This window comes from Myotis nattereri (assembly GCF_964212035.1).
Source record: "Myotis nattereri genome assembly, chromosome: 2".
NCBI lineage: Eukaryota > Metazoa > Chordata > Mammalia > Chiroptera > Vespertilionidae > Myotis > Myotis nattereri.
Window position 1 is genome coordinate 14,824,192 of NC_138076.1, and position 20,953 is coordinate 14,845,144.

Here is a 20,953-nt window from a genome sequence, read left to right on the forward strand (position 1 = left end):
GGTTCTCTACTCTATTCCATTGGTCTATATGTCTTTTCTTGTGCCAGTACCAGGCAGTTTTGAGAACTGTGGCTTGATGTCTGATATTGAGATCCCTCCTACTTTGTTCTTCTTTCTCAGGATCGCTGCAGCTATTTGGGGTCTTTTTTATTCTGGATGAATTTTTGGAGTTTGTTCTAGGTCTGTGAAATATGCCATTGGTATTTTAATGGGGAGTGCATTGAATCTATAGATTGCTTTGGGTAGTATGGACATTTTAATGATGTTGATTCTACCAATCCATGAACATGTTATGTTCTTCCATCTGTTTATGTCTTCTTCTATCTCCTTTTTCAGTGTCCTGTAGTTTCCTGAGTACAGGTGTTTTACTTCCTTAGTTAAGTTTATTCTTAGGTATCTTAATTTTTTTGGTGCAATGGTAAATGGAATTTTTTTTTAATCTCTCTTTCTGTAAGTTCACTATTGGTGTATAAAAACGCCATAGATTTCTTGGCATTAATTTTGTATCCTGCTACATTGCCGAATACATTTATTAAGTTTAATGATTTTTTGATAGAGTCTTTAGGGTTTTCTATGTACAGTATCATGTCATCTGCGAAAAATGACAGTTTTATGTCTGTCTTCATTTCCAATTTGGATACCTTTTATTTCTTCTTGTTGTCTAATTGCTATAGCTAGCACTTCCAGTACTACGTCAAACATGAGTGGTGGAAGTGGGCATCCCTGTCTTCTTCCTGTTCTTAGGTGAAAAGGTTTTAGGTTTGAGTATGATGTTGGCTGTAGGTATGCCATATAAGGCTTTTATTATATTGAGGTATGATCCCTTAAATTGGACAGATACATGCAAAAAAATGAAACTAGACCACTAACTTAGACTATACACAAAAATAAACTCAAAATGAATAAAGAACTTAAACATAAGATGAGAAACCATAAAAATATTAGTGAATCCACAGGCAGCAAAATCTCAGCCATATGCCGAAGCAATATCTTCACTGATACAGCTCCTAGGGCAGTGGAAACTAAAGTAAACAAATGGGACTACATCAAAATAAAAAGATTCTGTACAGCAAAAGAAACCATCAACAAAACATCAAGAAAGCCCACTGCATGGGAGAACATATTTGCCGATATTATCACCGATAAGGGTTTAATCTCCAACATTTGCAGGGAACTCATACAACTTAGCAAAAGGAAGATAAACAACCCAATCAAGAAATGGGCTATGGACCTTAATAGATACTTTTCAAAAGAGGACATACAGAAAGCCAAGAGACGTATGAAAACACACTCAAAGTCACTAATCATCTGAGAGATGCAAATCAAAACGACAATGGGTACCTTCTTACACCTGTCAGAATGGCTATCAACAAATCAACAAATGACAAGTGCTGGAGAGGATGTGGAGAAAAAAGAACCCTCATGCACTGCTGGTGGGAATGGAGACTGGTGCAGCCACTGTGAAGAACAGTATGGAGTTTCCTCAAAAAACTAAAAATGGAACTCCCACTTATAGGAATATATCCCAAGAAACTAGAAACACCAATCAGAAAGGATATATGCTCCCCTATGTTCATAGCAGCACAATTTACAATAGTTAAGATTTGGAAACAGCCTAAGTGCCCATCAGCAGATGAGTGGATTAAAAAACAGCGGTACATCTACACACTGCAATACTATGCCATGGTAGCAAAGAAGGAATTCTTACCATTTGCAACAGCATGGATGGAACTGGAGAGCATTATGCTAAGCGAAATGAGCCAGTCAGAGAAAGATAAATATCACATGATCTCACTCATTTGTGGAATGTAATGAACAACATAAACTGATGAACAAAAATAGATTCAGAGACAGAGAAGCATTGATCAGACCATCAAACCTCAGAGGGAAGGTAGGGTAGGATGGGGGTAAGGGTAAGAGATCAACCAAAGAATTTGTATGCATGCATATAAGCCTAACCAATGGACACAGACACCAGGGGGGTGAGGGCATAAGTGGGGGTGGGGGCAATGAGGGGATAAGGACACATATGTAATACCTTAATCAATAAAGAAAAAAGTTATTATTATAAAAATAAGTTTAGTTCATGCTCCTCTTTTCTCAAATTCGTTTTTTCTCAGTTGATGCCTCACAATCTATACCACTAAGATAAATAACATTTGTGTTTTGTGCTTTTTTGCCTGAGAACAGAAGCCAATATAATGTCTCTAATTTGGACAATACTGGGCTCTTAATTAGTCAACTACAATGCCTTATGTTTTCAATTGTCTCAAAGGGACCTGAGGACAATGGACTAGGGTCACAGAGATTGGAGTTAGTTTGGTTAGTTTGTTCATTACTTCCTTTTGCAATCACAACAAGGAAGTTCACTATTGTACATACGCACTTGGTATTATGTACACCTCTAAACTTTGATAGAAAGACAACAGCAGTGAAGTCAGTGCAGCCTAGATTCCAGCTTTTACTAGTTCTTCAGCAAGCAGGCTAGACTCTCTGCGCCTTATTTTCAGAATCTCCAAAGATGTAATAATATCTGTGTGATCTTAAGCTGGGGCAGACACCAACATGCGATCACCTAGCCGGCATCACTCCTGATTGCTTGATGCTCATGCCAGTGACATTGTTAAACATTTTTAGCAATCCTTATGATATCTATAACATAAGGATACTTTCAGAAATTAATAGATTGTGTCTAGAAAGTTTCAATACTTAATTCCCTCCTTTCAGTCACTATTACTGTGTAATATATAATATATACCAACTGTTGACACACTTGCAGATGCATATTATATACTTTTTCTTTAAGGCATGATATTGGAAGAAGATCATCACACTGCTCTGAGTATATGAAAACAATAGCTATCCTCTTACAGGTAAAGATGAAAGTTATGTCAGTGCTTCTCTAAAACAACATTCCAATGGTAACATTAATATATTTTTACCTTAATATATTCTTTATTTGACAAAGATTAAGAATATATTTGTTTCGTAGTATACTTGGTATATTACTTTAAATAATTATGATAACTCATAAATTAGAAATGTAATAAACATGCGTTTCTAACCCAATTGATTTAAAAGAACTTTCCTGTTACATGTCCCACTTCTCCTAACTTTTAGTTTTCCAAAGGTTTTATGCAATGCATCTCAAATGAATGTGTACAAAATATTTAATAATTCAGACATTTCAAAATAGTGATAAAGAGATCATTGTAAAGTGTCTTGGTTTTTTTAAAAAAACTCAAAGTTCTTTCCAAGGATAATCATCCACTGTAGCAAGAACATTTTAATCCATTATTTAGAGTTTGACTGCCACCTACAGGGGTAATTTATTCTTGCTGTCTTCCATTTACAAATAATCAATATGACTAAATCTTCCCTAATTTGATAAAATTGGGGCAGGGGAGACTTGTAAAAAAGCAATTTGTTTCACTTAAAGATTGCTCTTAAGAAAATTTAAATGATCACTCTTTAAGCTCTACATGTGATGTAGTGTGCATTGATTTAGTGTCTTATTGAGATATGGACTAATCATTCTCTTTTACATGATAAAATGCTTAAAAGCTCATTTTAGGACCACAGTATAAAAACCTCCCCATAAAACGATCCTAATTTAATGCCTAGTTTATGTCTTTAATCGTTTATTTTAATAGAACTTCTAAACGCTTCAGCCAAGAGTATTGATAAGACAATGAATGAACCAAATATAGTTGTACAAGATAAATAGCAAATGGTTTTATGGATCTGATTCAGGAAATTATCAGGCTAAAAGCAAAGTAGAAAATGCTTAAGTTAAAATGATTGAAATGAGGAATCTTTTTAAACACAAGCTCTACTTTTTGCATGACACATTTTTGATGAGTTTATTCGTACATGTTCATCAATATATAAAAGTATTCACTTATTTTTAATAATAAAATTAATGCATATATTCAATAACAGAATAAATAGTCACATTAACTCTAGAATATCTGACAAAATCTTTTCTAACTAGCCACTCTTCCCTCATTTCTAACTTTGTCTCAATACGTAAGTACTTGTGCTTGTTAGTCTTATGATTTAAAAAATATACAGTACTAACACATATGTGTGTATATTTATACATATATACTAGAGGCCCGGTACACGAAATTCGTGCACTGAAGGGGGGGGATCCCTCAGCCTGGCCTGTGCCCTCTCGCAATCTGAGACCTCGCTCCTTACCGCCCACCGGCTCACTGCTCCTTAGCACTGCTGCTAGCCTGGCTTCTGTCTGCGCAGTGCTCCCCTGTGGGAGTGCAATGACCACCAGGGGCAGCTCCTGTATTGAGCGTCTGCCCCCTGGTGGTCAGTGCGCATCATAGTGACCTGTCATTCTGCCCTTCCGTTGATTTGCAGGTTAGGCTCTTATTATATAGGATTTTAAACATAACATATGGGTGTACCTTCCAGATAAGATTTATTAAGATTCACTGCTTCCTGATAGCAGCCAATGCACAGCAAAGCCATCCTCCCTTACGCTGCCCCCAAATCACACAACACAAGCCTGTATTCTATAACATATTCTTTCTCACACCTCTGATGGAGATGCCCACACAGTTCCCATGGTGCGTGTTTCCCTTGCTGTAACCAAGTAATAAGCCCAACTTGTTCAGATACAGGAGGGTCCTAATGGACTCTGGCTGAGGAACATCGACTCATTTAATATATAGGGTAAGAACAACACATATATTGGTTACCTGCAAACCATTCCAAAAGTAGATTAAGAAGGAGACTAAAAATGGACTTTTCTTGGAAATGTTTGAATAAGCTTTCAGATTTTAACTTTTAAGATTTCATTTTAATTAGCACTCTTTCGATTGAAGAGCATGGAGATCTGTCTTCATTTTGATTCTGAGAGAGCCATTTGTTGTTCCAGTTTTCTTCGTTCATATATAGCACAGTGTCTCAGGAGAAGCTGGGACACTCACTTTATTATCCAAATGTGGGCTATAGGGTACCAGAGGTAACGCCATTCCCCTCCATAGCAATAGCCCCAGGAAGAGTCACATCACCCAATTGTGGCCAATGAGGTGCCACAGGTGACCTGCTGGAGGGTGAGATCATAACTAGATGCAATAACTGATATTGCTACAGTCATACTTTCAACAGCCTGAGGATAAGGGCAGCATGGAAGATGGAAAAGTAGAGAGAAGAAAAGAAGTGGGTCCTTCAAGGTATGGTTAATACATAAAGTTAAAAATCCTGATGTTCATTCTACTTCCTAAGTGATCAGTGTGGGATATAATAAATGAACGTATTGATCTAGAATTAACTGAGATTTCTCTTAGAGGCATCAGAAAGCTCTCTAAAACACTCTATCTTTTTCACATAGTAGATGAAAATAACTATCCCATGGTTCCTGAGCCAAAATTACCACCCAAAAATGTTGTCTTTCAATCTCTCTCTCTCTCTCTCTCTCTCTCTCTCTCTCTCTCTCTTCCACCCCTATCCCTCCATCCCTTCCTCATCTCTGTTTTACTAGCAGAAATCTGCCCTTAGATCAAGGCTAACATTAGAGTTGAAGGGTCCAGTATGGACCCTTGAAATTAAGACAAGACAAAGGGTTCCTTTGAGAAAGTGGTGCAGAAGCCTAGACAAATGCCAAGGATTGCTGAGAAACAGGATACACTAGTAGGATCGTATGTGGGGGAGCAGAGGTAAATTTAGAGCACTCCAGAATTCATGTTCAGAATCTAGTTATATAAAGATTTTATTTGGAGCATGGTCTTATTCTAATGACCATTTTAAAATGAATTTCTCAGTAGTATAAAAGATGGACTGGAAAGACAGTGTAAGGGCAGAGAAAATGTTAGGTTACCTATGTCAGGTTTCCAGTGAGTTGAAGAAGACAGTTAGTAAAGCCAAGAAGATATATTAGAATAAATAAGACATGATAACCTTTCGAAAATGAGTGGATGAGAAGTCAAAGGAGATTTAAAATATCAAACCAAACAGAGATAGAAATGAGAAGGAGAACACACATTTTGAGGCAAATGTTACATGCTTGTTTTAAGACATGCTGAAATCTGAGTTGAACAATCAGTCAAAAACTAGGTGTATATTAGAGCTTAGAAGAGGACAGGGCTGGGAAAGAGATTTTAATATAAATAAACTGAATACAAGGAGTACAATGTTTTAAAAGTATATGTTTCAAATTACTTGATTTGTACAGTTTATACTAAAAAGTAAATAATGGACCCATAAAGATGTCATTAATAATCCTATATAATAAAAGCGTAGCATGCAAATTGTCCCCTCAACTGGAGTTCTTCTGGGAGTTTGACCAGGGGGCAGGCCAGCCTGGGGAAGGGAGGGAGTATGCGGCCTTCAGCCGGCAGCCTACCAGTGCACAAATTTCATGCACTGGGCCTCTAGTGCCTTTTATGAAAAGGCTCTATCAAAGCTTATTTCACTTTTAGTCTTTCAGTCCTTAAATTTTAACTGTCATTATTTTAATTAACTATGATTTAATCATTATTTCACATTAGGATTAGCCATGCTTTAAATCAAGATACATGCAAAATACAATTATCCTATATAATAAAAGACTAATATACAAATCGACCCATCAGTGGAACAACTGGTCACTATGATGTGCTCTGACCATCAGGGAGCAGACACTCAATGCAGGAGCTGCCCCCTGGTGGTCAGTGCGCTCCCACAGGGGAAGCGCCACTCAGCCAGAAGCCAGGTTCATGGCTAGTGAGCACAGCGGTGGTGGTGGAAGCCTCTCTTGCCTCCCTGGCAACACCAAGGATGTCTAACTGATGGCTTAGGCCCACTCCCCGCGAGGGCTCCTGGACATCCCCTGAAGGCTCCCAGACTGTGAAAGGGCACAGACCAGGCTGAAAGACCCCTTCCTCAAGTGCATGAATTTTGTGCACTAAGCCTCTAGTTAACTTATAATATTGCTTACATTACAAGTTGGATACATATGATCTGGAGAGTTGACAAGTAATTAAAAATGTTAATATTAATTCAAGTGAATGTACTTTTCTTTTATATAGTACTATAAATTTGCTCTCATTCTGATGTTTATCAAATTAATAAAAAATGAATGAAATAAGTTTAACTGTTGCAATTAAAGGGTTTTGGATATTATATTTTTATCAAATACTGGCTGGAATCACGAATTGAAATTAGTATCCTATTCTTCTAAAACAAGTATTTGTCTGTGTTTGTTTGTGTGTTTAAGTTCTTTATAATTTAATGTATTACATAATTCTTCTTTTTCCCCCATTGACCTCTCCCCATCCACCCCCAACCCCTAGCACATGCCCTCATCCCCTCCTGCCCCCGTCTATGTCCATTGGTTATGCTCATATGCATGCATACAAGTCCTTTGGTTGATCTCTTACCCTCTCAACCACCGCCTTCCCTCATAGGTTGGACAGTCTAGTCAATGCTTCTATGACTGGTTCTGTACATCAGTTTAATGTTGTGCATTATACTCCACAAATGAGTGAGATCATGTGATATTTATCTTTCTTTGACTGGCTTATTTCACTTAGCATAATGCTCTCCAATTCCATCCATGCTGTTGCAAATGGTAAGAATTCCTTCTTTTTTACCGCAGTGTAGTATTCCATTGTGTAGATGTACCACTATTTTTTAATCCACTCATCTGCTGATGGGCACTTAGGCTGTTTTCAAATCCTAGCTATTGTAAATTGTGCTGCTATGAACATATGGGGCGCATATATCCTTTCTGATTGGTGTTCTGTTTCCTTTGAATATATTCCTAGAAGTGGGATTACTGGGTCAAATGGAAGTTCCATTTTTAATTTTTTTTAAGGTAGAGAGAATTCTGTGTATCTTATACTTTTGATTGGAGCAATGTTCTTGACAAGAGCTTTTACTCATTCTCAAATATAAAAAAAAATAATTGCAAATGGGTAATTTCAGTAATTCATTTATCTTGTAAGCCAAGGTTGAGCTAAATTGAAGTAACACACAATTCAACACTGTAAGAATGTTACTTCTGTACATGTAAAACAATTTTTTTGAGAAAAAATCTAAACATCCATTAAAGACCAATAATGGCTTGAATAAGCTCAATATAACTCTCCCAGTGCAGAACTATGTTGATTTGCTGATCTGAGGACACACATGTGTGGCCTCTCTGAAGAGGAACTAGTTGAGCAAAGAGAATTTTAGGTATCCCTCACTACTTTCTTTTTCATCTCCATCTCCTCTGTAAAGCAAAAGTTTAGCTAAAGCCTGACCAATTAAGTAATAAATGGGTACTGCATACTGACTTGTAAAATATGAATGCTGTATTTTTGTTTATCTGTTTTTTTGTTAATCCTTACCTAAGGATATTTTTTCTATTGATTTTTAGAGAGAGGGGAAGGGAGGAAGAGAGGGGGCGAGAGAGAGAGAGAGAGAGAGAGAGAGAGAGAGAGAGAGAGAGAGAGAGAGATGAGAGAGACACATCGATTGATTGCCTCCCGCATGCACCCTGGTCAGGGCCAGGGCCCAAGGCTGCGACCGAGGTATGTGCCCTTGACCAGAATTGAAACTGAGACCCTTCAGTCCTTAGGTCAGTGTCGACCCACTAAGCCAAACTGGCTAGGGCTGAATGCTGTATTTTAAACAGAGGAAATAATATAAAGATGGATGTTCATTTTCAAAGTTTGAGAGGCTTGAGAGGAAACCCCAGGACTGGTCATATGTATATCCACGTGGGAAAAATAAAGAGAAACTGTGCACCAAATCCTACAAAAAGTAATTCCAGATAAACTGTAGCTCTTGGTAAGAAGAGCAGAATGATAAGACTTCCAGAAGATAACACAGGAAAATATCTTCACTGCCTTCGTTTTGAGAGAGATTTTTTTTTTTAACAATATACAAAAAGCATTCATCTTAAAGGGAAGATCAATAACACAAACCACTATACAGTTAAAAATGTCTGTTCATCACAATATACTATACAAAATACAACATGAAGCATGTAATCAAGAAAAGCCTCATGTCCAAAATGATTTTTAAAAAACTCACATCGATCTATAAGAAAATACATAGCCAACACAATAGAAAAATGGACAAAAGTCACAAAGAGACTAACAATTACAAATGGGCTCAAACCTCATTGGTCATCAGGAAAATTCCAATTAAGACTTTAATGAGATATTACTACCTATGCCCTGACATGGCTAAAACTGGAAAGAATGGCGCCACCAATCACTGCTCAGGGTGTGGAGCAACAGAGACTTAACACTCTTTTCAGGAGAGTAAATGGGTAACATTATTTAGAAAGAGCATTTACTCACTACTACTTTGAACAGACCCGTAACACAAAGCTCTCACAATATACTCCTAGGTGTATTAGCAACAGAAATATACATATCTGCATCCACATCTACATATGTATGTATATCTAAGGATTCCAATTCATTATCTTGCAAGGCAGGGAAAACTAAACTACTATATTAGAAGTCAAGATAGTGGCTACCTTTGGGAAGAAAGGGGGGTTACTATTTGGGAGGGGGCATAGAGGTGCTTCCGGACTAGGGCCAGGATTCTATTTAGACTTGGGCAGTGATTACATGGGTGCTCACTTTAGGAGAGTCTATTGAGCTATACATTTATATTTTTTTGTGTACTCTGCTATCCTGAGCCAAGGCATTTCCCAATAAGAAGATGTATTTAAAGTTTAACAACTTTATTTTTTTTAAAAAATAAACACAGATCTTCCTATTTCCAAATGAAGAGAAGTGTTTGTTACCTGAATAGGCAGATATTTCAGATTTAAAAAACACAGATTTCCTTCAGTGCCTTGCGTGGATGATAGAAACCCAGACACTTCACAAAACAGAGCACCATCAACTGAATGTCACTGATGAAAAGCCAAGGATAAGTGTAACATCAACACAACAGGAAAAAAAGAATTCCATGCTGAGAGGAGGCAGTTGGTCTAAGCCCTTGTCCATATTGTATCTTCTTCACAGAAATGTGTTTACTCCTCTTGAAACCTATTAATCCAAAAATGAAGGACCTTGAGTGATTTCAACCTCAATGCTGCATTGTTGGGGAATGTTTTTTATTTGAAAAATTATTTTTCCTTTGCAATGTTTGATGGGAATCCTGCACTGCAAAAAAAAAAAAAAAAAAGTAGGTCTTAGAGTCAAGTTCCCTTGAGAAAAATGAATATTTTAGAGGCCAAACCCTTTTTATGTCAAAGCTTAATGTGGCTAAGCAGCATATAGCAGACTGGAGGATTATATTTAGCAGATTAACCCGAGTCCCCAAAGTGTCACACATCTCTGAAGCTACTCGTGGTGAGCTGACAGCTTCCAGAGAAGCAACTAGCTGCAGTGGGACCCGCACTGTATCTGAAGTAAGACCAAAGACTGAATTCTGCTCTGAGCAAAGAAAATCAATGTGAAAAGCAGCCTCTTTATTTTTTTATATCCCATGGGTAACGGTAAAATATCGAGTGAAAGAAGTGATGAACATTTTTCTAGGTTATTAAACTGCTCGCATTGTCCTTGAGACACGGGGCCCAAAGTCAGTTATTTCTGTTGGACAGAAAGTAAAAGTCCGGACGTGGAGTCTGGGGCTTAATAGAGCATTAAGAAATAACAAGGTGAGCGAAAAGCCAGCCAGGCCTTAAGCATGCGCCAAGCTGGTTGTTAGAAGAAACCAGACCCTGGCCGTGGACAGCATTCAAACCAAAATGAAACCAAATTGACTACCTGGACAGGCCCGGCATTGCAAAGAGGCAGACTTCATTGTACTCTCCAGTGAAGGCAACAACTCAAACAATAAATCAAAGAACGAATTTCATGACCTTTCTCTCTTGCCCATAAAATGTGGTATGCTCTGGGACAGAACTGCATAAAGCAAAGAGAAATCTATTTCAGTGAAAGAAAACCCTGCAGATAAGGGGACCTTGTGTCTGATAATCCCATGCTTGGTTACGACCAGGCTGGCCAATCAGCACGGGAACCACTTCTCCGATTTAGGAGTTGCCTCCCCCACCAGCTGCCTCTCTGGAAAAAAAGGATGTATAATTGGGGGGGGGGGGGGACCTCTTGAGACTCCTTCCAAGTAATCAGGAAGAAGCACTACCTCAGTATCTCAGCCCATCAGTGTCTTGCACCTTCTGTCTGAACACAGATATGGTTTCACTTTGCTTTAGGGATGCGAGGAAGATGAAACGGCAAAATATCAAGTGATTCTCTGGATACTGCACCTTGCATGAGATGTCCCCCTCTGATTTGCTCTCACAAGATTGCCTTAAGTCTCTACGATGGAAATACAAGCCTCTCCTACCTGTACAAACTCATAAACACCAACCATAGTTCTTATCATAGTGGAGCTTTATTTAATGCACTGTAATATGTATCTCCCAAACGTGTGCCATTGCTGTTTAAGATTTCAAATCTCATTTTTGAACTGCACAAATGAGATGAATCATTATTAATTCATGTGGTTGCTATTTGTGTAGGCTTACCCACAAGTCTACCATTTTCAGAGCTGGCTTCTCAGATTGTCAGGGGTCATTTTTATTTTTCCTGGACCGCATTTGTTAAAATTCTTTTTAGTATAGTCTGTTGGTAATAAACTCTCTCTGTTTTGATTTATCTAAAGCCCTTTGTTTCACCCTCATCCTTGAAACATTTTTTCCAAGTCTATCATTTTAAATGATAGTTATTTTCTCTCACTCTTTTAAATGTATTATTCCACAGTCTTCTGGCTTCCTTTGTTGCTACTGAGAAGAAAGACATCAGTTTAACAACAATTTATTTATGTGTAACCCATTTTTCATTCTGACAGCTTTTAAGATCTCTTCTTTTTCTTGGATTCTTTTTCTACCATATCTATTATACATAGATTGAATTTACTTTTATTATATTTGGTATACAGTCTGCTTCCCATATATGAGGATTATTATCTTTAATCAGTTCCAGATGATTATCAGTTTTCATATGTTTGTATTATCAAACATTATGTATTTTTCATTGTGTTGCTTCTCTTATTTCCTCTTGGAATTTAGATTATGTCTTTATTAGACTACCTCACTCTGTCTTCCACTTCTCTTTATACTAATAGGAAACAAGAAATAAATAGCCCTTTTGACCAGAACCTCCATTTTTCCAGTAATTTGTCAAAATGACTAACACAAAGGGAAAGAGGGGAGGCACCCGCTATATGTTCTCTAGGCCTTTTAGAAAACATGGAGTTGTTCCTTTGGCCACATACATGTGAGTCTACAAGAAAGGTGATATTGTGGACATCAAGGGAATGGGCATTGTTTAAAAAGGAATGCCCCACATATGTTACCATGGCAACACTGGAAGAGTCTACAGTGTCACCCAGCATGCAGTGGGCATTGTTGTGAACAAGCAAGTTAAGGGCAAGGTTCTTGCCAAGAGAATTAATGTACCTATTGAGCATGGTAAGCACTCTAAGAGCTGAGATAGCTTCCTGCAACATGGGAAGGAAAGTGAATAGAAAAAGAAGGAAGCCAAAGAGAAAGGTACCTGGGTTCATCTGAAGTGTGAGCCTGCTCCACTCAGAGAAGCACATTTTGTGAGAACTAATGGAAAGGAGCCTGAGTTACTGGAACCCATTCCCTATGAATTCATGGCATGATAAGCGTGAAGAAAATAAAAGACCTCTGTACAGATAAAAATGTTTCTCTTAATTGAGTAGAAATGTGATGTTCCTCTCCCTCCCCCCCAAAAAAATAAAGAAAACTTTTGTCTTAACAAAAATAAAAAGAAATTAAATGAATAACACACCCAAATTGGACAAATTCAAAGAGAAAGATGTAGCATATAAAAATGCCTATTTAAAAGTTGGACAGATGAAGGGACCATGAGCTTTCATGCAGCAATCAAGTCAGTTAGGATGAATGAGTTAGCAGCTTAGGCCACAAGGAACAAGAAGATGAAGTGGGTCCCAGAACTCAGAAAGACACGGAGCTGTGTATTGCAGGCCATTTTGAGACAAGCAAGAACATTTTGGGGAAGGGTAAAGCTAACGAAGGCAAGTAGTCAGAGGATTAATTATCCTTGTCATTCTTCTTCCTTCCTCTAATTCACTACCAGTGCTCCCCACCAATTGGCTCCAACTCAAAGTAGAGGGCATGGGATATCGTCCATGCAAGTAAGCCTGAGGCAGACACTAAGACAGAAAATGAGTGCTGAGATTGGAACGCTGCTGAAATAAATACCAAAAAATGTGCAAGTGGCTTTGGCACTGAGTAATGGGCAGAGTCTAGAAGATTCTGGAGATGCATGTTAGAAAACGCCTACACTACTGTGCACGAAATGGTGAAGGAAAGCTGGTGAGGCCTCAGAAGAGGAGCTCTGGGGAGAAAGTCTCAGTTTTCTTAGTGTGGAGAGCAGCCACAGCGTTTGGACAGGTTCAAGGCTCGGACTGAGGAGGGGGCACGATCCTCTGTGGCAAAGCCACATACAAGTCCCAGCTTGGAGGGCAAAGCCCTCCCAGCACAATTATAGCCAAAGGCTAAGGTGCAGCAAGTGCTGCCAAAACAAATCTTGCCTCTCCTCTTTCCATTTGTGTTAGTCATTCTGGCAAATTACTGACCTTATAGTCCAACTTTGTAGTCCAAGGTAGCTGAGGGATGTGGGCTGCGGGAGGTGCAGCAAATGCTGCCAAAGCAAATCTTGATAGAGTTCAGAGAATTGCAACAACAGGAAAGAAGTAGATTTGAAACTCACAAGAACATAGTAAACATCTTGACCACTCCCTTGTTTTGCTTTGTGTGATCTGACTATAAAATAAAGACTCAGCTTACAGGCTGTGTCACTGTTTCCTCATCCAGGCACACCTGGCCCCACCTATATTCTCTTGTCTGTTTTATTTAATCCTTCACCGCCCCTCCTCAGGTTCACCACTGGCCAAGATGGTTGATTTGTGTAGATCAACCATCTCAGTGGAAGCTAGGAGTTCACTTAAGTGCTTGTGAACAGAATGTTGGCAGAAATATAAATAATAAGGGTTATTTGGATAAGGTCTCAGACAGAAATAAGGAGCATTATTGGAAACTGGAGGCAAGGTGAGATCCTTGTTATAAAGTGGCAAAGAGCTTGACTAAATTGTGTTTTTGTCCTAATGGAAGGTAGAACTTTTGAGCAATGAAATTGGATATTTGGCTAAAGCTATTTCTAAGCAAAGTGTTGAAGGAACAGCTTGGCTACTCTTGAATGCTTACAGTAAAATTCAAGAAGAGAAAAATGATTTAAAGATAGAACAGTTAATAAATTAAACAGAACTTGAAAGTTTGAAAAATTCTACCCATATTTAAAAAAATAAGAAGCTGTATTTAGTTGAGAACTTAAAGCTTGTGGCCAATTTTGATACAGGGATTTGTGTAGAAGATCAACCATCTCAGTGGAAGCTAGGAGTTCATCAAGACAGTGGGAGATCGGTCATCCATCCAAACATAGCCAGGACCTATTGTTCAAGGCCAGGAAAAAATGACCCTGTAGACATTTCAGAGATCTTCAGGGTTGGCCCTCACCAGAGCAGGGGGCAAGAGCCTGCATGGCAGAATGATGTCAGAGGGAGAGTTTCTGTTACCCAGAGCCACTTCCTGGGCTCATCTCTAGAATTCCAATCTTGGCACCATAATTCTCAGGTATATAACCTTGGAGGTGGCCCCTCGTCCAGAGGTGCCTTCTCCATCAGCCTTCAGACTGCAACCTAGATTTCAAAGGATGTCCCTGAGAGCTTCCATCCAGGCAAGAGGGCTGCCATGCATCAAGGACATGGAATGGAGTCCCTGCTGGGAGCCATGGGGCAGGGCAAGGTCATCTCCGTCCAATACTAGATCTACCTGTATGCTTCCAGTTGAACCATGAGAGCTGCAGTGTGGGCTGTGCCTGGAAGAGTCATTGGAGTGCCCCCTCAAAGTCTTGAGGACCAAATGCAGCCCCAGCAGGTCCATTATGTGGGGCCCTAAGCCAAAGAAGATTGTTCTCAAGCTTTGGGGTTTAATGTTGTTTACCCAGTTAGGTTTTGGCCTTATTGATTTTGGAGCAGGAATGTTTATTCTGCGCCTGCCCCACATGTGTCTTTGCAAAGCACATCACAGTGTGCTTGATTTCACAGGTTCACAGCTAGAGAGCAATTTGCCTCAGGATGAAGGGTATATTGAGTCTTCCTCATATCTTTTTCAGATGATAGTTGGATGAGATTGGACTTAGATTTTTACTTGATCCTGTGAAAAGTTAAGGCTTCAGGAGCTACTGGAATGGAATGAATGTGTTTTACATATAGAAAAAGACATGAATTTTGGGGGTCCAGGGGGCAGAATTCTATGGTCTGAATGTTTGTGCTTCCCAAAATTGTGTGTTAAAATCCTAATGCCAGATGTGATGGTATTAGTAGGTAGGGCCTTTAGCGAGTGCCTAAATCATGAGCGTGGTGCCCTTATAACTCAGATTAGTGCTTTTTAAGAAAGATCCCTAGCCCCTTCCACCATGTGAGTTTGCAGATAGAAGACATGGCTATGATCCAGGACAACGGCCCTCATCAGAAGGCAACCATGTTGTTGCCTTAATCTTAGACTGCCTGGGCTCCACAACTGTAAGAAATTAAATTTCTGTTGTTTGTAAGCCACCCAGGCAATTGTATGACACAGCATCCCAAACATACTAAGGCAGGAGCACTAATCAATCTAGCTTGAGTTTGTTCAGGCTACATAGGACTTGCAAAATTTGACTCTAAATATGCATGTAGTTGGGAATTCTCAAGGGATATATATAGTTTTGACTACTCTCTTCAGAGACTAGACTGGGACCCACAAATGCTCGTACTGTCGTCCTCTGCAGGACAGATTTTCTCCTAGGTAACTACATGATTGTGTTCTACTTTGGAGACTCCAGCTTTAGTAGCCAATCCCTGATCCCTCATCCCGCCCTTTTTATACTCCAGGCCTGGTTCCCTCTGCCTTATTCGCACAGCCCAACGAAGCCACCATGGTTAGACAGATATTTTCAAGTCTAAAGCTGCTTTCTTTTTCTTTATTTTTTACAGATTTATAAAATTGTATATATTTAAAACCATATAGTGAAATAATCACCACAATCAAGCTAGTTAACGTATCCATCCTTGCATATAGTTAGCATTTGTGCATGGATGCCTGTGTGTTGAGAACACTAGAGATATACCTTTTCAGCAAATTTTAAGGATACAATACAGTATTATTAACTACTAGAGGCCCGGTGCACGAAATTCATGCATGGGGTGGGGTTCGTCCCTCAACCCAGCCTGCACCCTCTCCAATCCAGGACCCCTCAGGGGATGTCTGACTAGTGGTTTAGGCCTGATCCCTCTTGCAATCCGGGACCGCTGGCTCCTAATCACTCATCTGCCTGCCTGATCGCCTGTAACCACTCTGCCTGCCTGCCTGATCACCCCTAACTGCTCTCCCCTGCTGGCCTGACTACTCCCTTGCTGACCTGATCGCCCCTAACCACCTCTGCCTCGGCCCCTGCTTTATCTGGAAGGAGGACCGGGAAGATGTCCGGTCTACCCGGACTAATTAGCATATTACCCTTTTATTAGTATAGATTAGTCAGCTCAGACAGCCACAACAAAATATCATAAATTTGTGTGGCTTAAACAACAGAAATGTATTTTTCTCACAGTTCTGGAGGCAGGAATTTGGGGTCAGGGTACCAGCATAACATTGTCCCATACACCAGAAAGTGGTGGATTGATTATCAGTCAGGGCACATGCCCAGGTTGCAGATTCAATACCCAGTCCAGTGAGTGTGGAAAACAATGGAACAATGTTTCTCTCTCTCTCCCTTCTTCTTTATGAGATCAATTAAAATGAATGATAAATAAATAATGTTTTCTAAGTATGGTTTTAACAGGAAAGACATTAGTGATCTATGAAGTAAAAAACTCATTATAACACATATATACAACATGACCCCATTTAAAAAAAAATAGTATTTATTGATTTCAGAGGAAGGGAGAAGGAGAGATAGATAGAAACATCAATGAGGAGAGGCATTGATTAGCTGCCTCCTGCACACCCCTACTGAGGATCAAGCCCAAAATTTGACCAGGAATCATATTGTGACCTCCTGGTTCATAGATCAATGCTCAACCACTGAGCCCCACCAGCCAGGCCCCATTTTTATCAATACCAGGCACATGAGGTATATTGGCAAGATCTCACTCTTAGATGAAAGTCTGAAATTGCCCAAACTCCTTTGCAGCCAGGTTTCTGGATATGAATTCGTTTCTGCCAATTGGATGTGCTGGCTCAATATTGTGAAGGCAGAGGTGGGGCAGAGGCATCTTCCCGCAGTTTGGGCTGTTTGCTGCTGGTGATCATGTTTGCAGAGACGTGGAGGTTTTCTGCAGCGGAACCCAGGTTGTGCGCAGGCAGTTGTGGCAGAGGCAGTGCCCAGTGACCTGTTTTGTGGGAGCTGGAGGGCACTTGTGGGGTCAGCAGTTCCCTCATCCCTGGGTCTCAGCTGTGCCAGAGTGTCCTGGAATTCAGCTGTGGCTGAAGGGGCAGCTCCTCCTGCTGGGAAAGGAGTCTTTCCTGGAAGCCCAGCCTAACACCCACTCCTCCAGCTTTCAGATGATTTCCCAAGCACCAATTCCCTGTGCTAAATTCTTTCCTGCCTAAAATAGCAAAGATCTGAAAACATTTTCGATCCTCTACTTTCAACGAAAACGATGCTGCACAGGGTCAGGTCTGAAAGTGGGTGAGGTGTTGCGGAAGGCTGCCTTCTTTGAGTCTCAGCTTCCTCTTCCGTAGAATGGAGACCAAAGATTATATCTGTTCATAGTCACTGAAGACTGGCAGCTGTGTTTCCCGAAGATGGCCACAACATTTCCCATCCCTCCTGTGGCCTTGCCACTTTCCGCCATGTCCAATCTCTCTTTTTTATATATATATATATTTTTATTGATTAAGATATTACATATGTGTACCCTCTACCCCCCCCCCCCCGCTCATCCCCTCACCCCCCCGTTGTCCGTGTCCATTGGTTAGGCCTATATGCTTGCATATAAGTCCTTTGGTTGATCCTTCCCCCTTGCCCCCACCCTCCCCTACCTTCCCTCCAAGGCCCGACAGTCCAATCAAAGCCTCTCCGTCTCTGGATCAGTCCTTATTCATCAGTTTATGTTGTTCATTATATTCCACAAATAAGTGAGATCTTGTGGTATTTATCCGCTCTCCAGTTCCATCGATGCTGTGGCAAATGGTAAGAGTTCCTTTTTCTTCTTCCTCTTCTTAAAGAATACCTTTCAGCATTTCATATAATGCTGGTTTGGTGGTGATGAACTCCTTCAGCTTTTTCTTATCCATGAAGCTCTTTATCTGACCTTCCATTCTGAATGATAGCTTTGCTGGATAAAGTAATCTTGGTTGCAGGTTCTTGCTATTCATCTCTTTGAATATTTCTTGCCACTCTCTTCTGGCCTGCATGGTTTCTGTTGAGAAATCAGCTGACAGTCGGATGGGTACTCCCTTGTACCTTATAGGTAACTGACTGTCTTTCTCTTGCTGCTTTTAAGATTCTCTCTTTATCTTTTGCTCTTAGCATTTTAATTATGATGTGTCTTGGTTTGGTCCTCTTTGGATTCCTTTTGTTTGGGGTTCTCTGCGCTTCCTGGACTTGTAGGTCCATTTCTTTCACCAGGTGGGGGAAGTTTTCTGTCATTATTTCTTCAAAAAGGTTTTCAATATCTTGCCCTCTCTCTCCTTCTGGTACCCCTATAATTCTGGTGTTGGTACGCTTGAATTTGTCCCAGAGGTTCCTTACACTATCTTCATATTTTTTTAATCTCTTTTCTTTTTTCTTTTTCGGTTGGGTATTTTTTGTTTCTTTGTATTTCAAATCTTTGACTTGATTCTTGGGATCCTCTTGTCTGCTGTTGGATCTCTGTAAATTATTCTTTATTTCAGTCAGTTTATGCTTAATTTCTAGTTGGTCCTTTTTCATGTCCTCCATGGTCTCACTATACTCCTTGAGGGATTCATTAAATTTATCGGCGGTTTCCATAAAATTCTTGACAAACCTTATAAACATGGCCTTGAACTCTATATCCAGTCGTCTGTCCTCCTCCGTTTCTGCCAATTGTGACCTGTTTCTTTGTCTCCGCATTTTGGCTGCTTCCCTGTGTTGATAGAGTGGCCCTGCGCGCCAGGTGTCCTGTAGGGCCCAGTGGCTCAGCCTCCCCAGTTACCTGGGGTGGACACTCTTGGTGCACTCTTGGTGCCTTGGTTGATGTAGGATCACTGGGAGGAATTGACCTCCAGGCCAATTGGCTGTGGGAAGCAGCTGTGTCTGAAGTGGGAGAATGGTCCTCCTCTGACCACTGGGTACAGTGGCTCCTGGATCTAAGGAGGTGCTAATTCAGCCCCTGCCTGAGGCCTCACAGCCGGGGCCACGAAGAGGCTCAGCTGTGAAGCAATACAAGCCGCTGCGGGGCCTTGGGCCTTCTCTTGGAAGTTCCGGGTCTGCCTGGCTGGGCTGTAGTTAGGTACATTCACATGCAAAAGCCTCTGCTGCAGCCTGGGTGGGGCGGGGTCTCAGGGAGTCAAAAGGGCGGAGAAAGAAGCAATGGCTGATTCTCCGCGCCCGGAGTCGCGCGTGTCAGTGTCCCGGTAATGGCTGCAAGCACCTCTGAGGGAAATCCGCCCTCAAGTTCGCCCGCTGCCGCCTGACAGAGCAGCCTCTCCCCATATGAGTCCTGGGTCCCCAGAGACTTCCCGGAACTGGAGTTCAGAGCAGTCGGGAGCTTGTGATTCAAAAAGACAGCCGGGTCCTCAGGTGCCACCCCCTTTCCGCGCGTGTGAGCCGCCGCCGTACCTCTGCACTCAGCCTCTGCAGCTCCTCTGGCTCTCAGTGTGCTTTTCTTTTCTTCTAGTTGTAGAAATTACACTCAGCCAGCCTTCCTGTTGTTCTGGACGATGTTTGCTCCGTCCTTTGGGATAATTTTCAATTGTTGTGGGAGGCGACTATTTCCCGGTGTTTATCTATGCCGCCATCTTAGTTTCTCCCCATGTCCTCTCTCTTGAAGCGGGGCTGACCTCTGAATTCCAAGACCAAGGCCGAAAAGGTGCATCAGCTGCAGCCCCACCCACCCTGACAGGGTTTCCAGCTCTGGCCCCGCCCACACCGCGCCAGGCTCTGTGTGGCATGGGGCCTTGCCCTCCTGGCTCCTTTCCCCTCCCATCTGCAGCCCAGCACCTCACTGCACATCATGGCCCACCTGCTGGTGCTGCTGGGCCCAGGAGGCGGTGTAAGAGCCCATGTCAGGCCTCATACCCGCTGGCTCCTGTGTGTCTCTGCCCCCTGCGCCCCACGGCTACCCGCTGGCTCCTGTGTGTCTCTGCCCCCTGCGCCCCGCGGCCCCTATTCCTGCCACTGTTCCAATGGGGACAGATGCCCTGGTGCTGTGCGTGGCCCACGGGGACTGTTGTGGCCACCAGGAAAGCCTCCCCACCCCATCCCCGACTCTAGCGCCCTGATCCTGGGTTCAATTCCACCAAAGGAGAGCTTTGCCTGCACAGCTGCCGGAGACGGAGAACGAGCAACTCCAAGGTCTCCGAATCCCAAATTTCTGCCAGCCAAAGTGGTTGGCCAGCTGGCCCTGCCCTGATAGGGGGTGTTGGGGCCCATCTGGCCAGGATCAGGCTGGTTCGCTGGCTGCAGTGGGTGTCATAGCAACCAGTCATTAGGTTGTTATGGTCGTGACGATGTTACGGTCTCAGGCTTTTCATATATATAGATAGTCATCACACTGTACTTGTGCATTTTTTAAATCTTTATTGTTTAAAAGATTACATATGTCCCCTTCCTCCCCCCCACCACCCTCCCCCAGCATTGACGCCTTCTAGCCCACACCTGACCTTTGCCCTAGGCCGTCACCCCTATTGTCTGCGTCCATGGGTTATGCATACATGCATACAGTTCTT

General features: G+C 41.4%; 1 pseudogene across 1 annotated transcript; it reads left to right on the forward strand.

The window, feature by feature from the left end:
* The first annotated feature begins 12,138 nt into the window (after nt 1-12,138).
* LOC308514094 (large ribosomal subunit protein eL21-like) lies at nt 12,139-12,621 on the forward strand (annotated as a pseudogene). The gene has a single exon. The product of its transcript is annotated as a large ribosomal subunit protein eL21-like (transcript).
* Nucleotides 12,622-20,953: the final 8,332 nt, after the last annotated feature.